The sequence below is a fragment of the Coregonus lavaretus genome (assembly GCF_964263955.1).
Source record: "Coregonus lavaretus genome assembly, contig: HAP1_SCAFFOLD_1433, whole genome shotgun sequence".
Lineage (NCBI taxonomy): Eukaryota > Metazoa > Chordata > Actinopteri > Salmoniformes > Salmonidae > Coregonus > Coregonus lavaretus.
This window is the reverse complement of record NW_028162720.1, coordinates 115,001-119,091: the sequence shown is the minus strand read 5'-3', so window position 1 is coordinate 119,091 and position 4,091 is coordinate 115,001.

Genomic DNA, 4,091 nt, shown 5'->3' with positions numbered 1-4,091 from the left:
CTGCCCCCCTATATACTGGACCAAGGGTTGCTCATGTGCGCTGCCCCCCTATATACTGGACCAAGGGTTACCATGTGCGCTGCCCCCCTATATACTGGACCAAGGGTTACCATGTGCGCTGCCCCCCTATATACTGGACCAAGGGCTGCTCATGTGCGCTGCCCCCCTATATATTGGACCAAGGGTTGCTCATGTGCACTGCCCCCCTATATACTGGACCAAGGGTTACCATGTGCACTGCCCCCCTATATACTGGACCAAGGGTTACCATGTGCGCTGCCCCCCTATATACTGGACCAAGGGTTACCATGTGCACTGCCCCCCTATATACTGGACCAAGGGTTACCATGTGCGCTGCCCCCCTATATACTGGACCAAGGGTTACCATGTGCACTGCCCCCCTATATACTGGACCAAGGGTTGCTCATGTGCACTGCCCCCCTATATACTGGACCAAGGGTTACCATGTGCACTGCCCCCCTATATACTGGACCAAGGGTTACCATGTGCACTGCCCCCCTATATACTGGACCAAGGGTTACCATGTGCACTGCCCCCCTATATACTGGACCAAGGGTTGCTCATGTGGGCTGCCCCCCTATATACTGGACCAAGGGTTACCATGTGCGCTGCCCCCCTATATACTGGACCAAGGGTTGCTCATGTGGGCTGCCCCCCTATATACTGGACCAAGGGTTACCATGTGCGCTGCCCCCCTATATACTGGACCAAGGGTTACCATGTGCGCTGCCCCCCTATATACTGGACCAAGGGTTACCATGTGCGCTGCCCCCCTATATACTGGACCAAGGGTTGCTCATGTGGGCTGCCCCCCTATATACTGGACCAAGGGTTACCATGTGCGCTGCCCCCCTATATACTGGACCAAGGGTTACCATGTGCGCTGCCCCCCTATATACTGGACCAAGGGTTACCATGTGCGCTGCCCCCCTATATACTGGACCAAGGGTTACCATGTGCGCTGCCCCCCTATATACTGGACCAAGGGTTACCATGTGCGCTGCCCCCCTATATACTGGACCAAGGGTTGCTCATGTGGGCTGCCCCCCTATATACTGGACCAAGGGTTACCATGTGCGCTGCCCCCCTATATACTGGACCAAGGGTTACCATGTGCGCTGCCCCCCTATATACTGGACCAAGGGTTGCTCATGTGGGCTGCCCCCCTATATACTGGACCAAGGGTTACCATGTGCGCTGCCCCCCTATATACTGGACCAAGGGTTGCTCATGTGCGCTGCCCCCCTATATACTGGACCAAGGGTTACCATGTGCGCTGCCCCCCTATATACTGGACCAAGGGTTGGTCATGTGCGCTGCCCCCCTATATGTAGATCAGGAAATATTCAAACAGTAAAACAGCTTGTGTGCTGCCACTCCACAAGGGACATTAGTGATCTTGATAATGATCGTCTCATCTCCAGGCTTCCACGTCTAGCTAAGATTCTCCAATCCTTGTCAAAAGCGTTTAGTGCTGTTATCGTTGCTATTTTACTTAACAAGTTGTCCTGGATTGGCCTGGGCTCTTTGACGCCTGCTCTTGGTTTCGTGATTATCTTAGCGGCAGAACTCGGGTCCCGTCGTGATTGATGGGGTTAAGTCTGAATTTCATGAAGTACATAAAGGTGTTCCCACAGAGGTCTAGGACCTGGTCTTTTCACTATTTATATAAATGCTAAAGGTGTTCCCACAGGGGTCTAGGACCTGGTCTTTTCACTGTTTATATAAATGCTAAAGGTGTTCCCGCAGGGGTCTAGGACCTGGTCTTTTCACTGTTTATATAAATGCTAAAGGTGTTCCCACAGAGGTCTAGGACCTGGTCTTTTCACTGTTTATATAAATGCTAAAGGTGTTCCCACAGGGGTCTAGGACCTGTCCTTTTCACTATAAATATAAATGCTAATTGGTCAATCTGTTGAAAGTTGTAATTTCATCTAGATTATATACGGATGATACTATTATGTTCGTAATTGCCCCGACTGCTGACCTGGCAAGTGACAAGGCTACAGTCCCATTTTGCAGTTGTGCAGGAAGCCCTTAATGATTTAAAACTGGTACTTAATACGGGCAAAACTAAATACATGTTGTTTTCAAGTTCTCGTAAGATTGTCTCAGGTGGATGACATGTTTACTCATCGGATAGTTCTATAAATCGAAAGACTCTCTGCATACAAATACCTTGCGTGTGTGTTGTGCTTGTTAAGAAACATCTTCTTCCATTAAACTCCCCTTTAACCTGGACATCTTCTTCCATTAAACTCCCCTTAACCTGGACATCTTCTTCCATTAAACTCCCCTTTAACCTGGACATCTTCTTCCATTAAACTCCCCTTTAACCTGGACATCTTCTTCCATTAAACTCCCTTTAACCTGAACATCTTCTTCCATTAAACTCCCCTTTAACCTGGACATCTTCTTCCATTAAACTCCCCTTTAACCTGGACATCTTCTTCCATTAAACTCCCCTTTAACCTGGACATCTTCTTCCATTAAACTCCCCTTAACCTGGACATCTTCTTCCATTAAACTCCCCTTTAACCTGGACATCTTCTTCCATTAAACTCCCCTTTAACCTGGACATCTTCTTCCATTAAACTCCCCTTTAACCTGGACATTTTCTTCCATTAAACTCCCCTTTAACCTGGACATCTGCCTCATCCTTGTTCTGACCGGATATTCTGTAGTGGTTGCTACCGGCGTTAAGCCAGCACCTAAGGTTTCTCATTACATTCACGGTTCTTTGATTCTCTACAACTTACCTGTATTTTTCATAGTTGATTGTGGTTTGTGTATATTTATGTTTGTTTGTGCAATGTGTCGTGCTATATTAGATTTTTTAGTTCTATGAAATTGTACATGCACGTCTCCCTTGAAAAAGAGACACTGGTCTGAATGGTGACTCCCTGCTAAAATAAAGTTTAAAAAAATAATAAAAATGAATAAACATGACTGACCTGAAATGTTCTTACCACCAAAATCTAGCTAGTGGAGACATTTTAAAGCTAGCTAGTGGAGATATTTTAAAGCTAGCTAGTGGAGACGTTTTAAAGCTAGCTAGTGGAGACGTTTTAAATCTAGCTAGTGGAGACGTTTAAAGCTAGCTAGTGGAGACGTTTTAAATCTAGCTAGTGGAGACGTTTAAAGGTAACTAGAGGAGACATTTTAAAGCTAGCTAGTGGAGACGTTTTAAAGCTAGCTAGTGGAGATATTTTAAAGCTAGCTAGTGGAGACGTTTTAAAGCTAGCTAGTGGAGACGTTTTAAAGCTAGCTAGTGGAGACGTTTTAAAGCTAGCTAGTGGAGACATTTTAAAGGTAACTAGAGGAGACATTTTAAAGCTATCTAGTGGAGACGTTTTAAAGGTAGCTAGTGGAGACATTTTAAAGCTAGCTAGTGGATACATTTTAAAGGTTGCTAGTGGATACATTTTAAAGCTAGATAATTTAGCTAGTGGAGACATTTTAAAGCTAGCTAGTGGAGCCATTTTAAAGCTAGCTAATGGATACATTTTAAAGCTAGCTAGTGGAGACATTGTAAAGCTAGCTAGTGGAGACATTTTAAAGCTAGCTAGTGGAGAAGATTTAAAGCTAGCTAGTGGAGATGTTTAAAGCTAGCTAGCTAGCTAGTGGAGACATTTTAAAGCTAGCTAGTGGAGACATTTTAAAGCTAGCTAGTGGAGACGTTTAAAGCTAGCTAGCTAGCTAGTGGAGACATTTTAAAGCTTGCTAGTGGAGACATTTTAAAGCTAGCTAGTGGAGACATTTTAAAGGTAGCTAGTGGAGACATTTTAAAGCTAGCTAGTGGAGACATTTTAAAGCTAGCTAGTGGAGACATTTTAAAGCTAGCTAGTGGAGACATTTTAAAGCTAGCTAGTGGAGACATTTTAAAGCTAGCAAGTGGAGACATTTTAAAGCTAGCGAGCGAAGACATTTTAAAGGTAGCTAGTGGAGACATTTTAAAGCTAGCTAGTGGAGACATTTTAAAGATAGCTAGTGGAGACATTTTAAAGCTAGCGAGTGGAGACATTTTAAAGCTAGCGAGTGGAGACATTTTAAAGCTAGCGAGTGGAGAC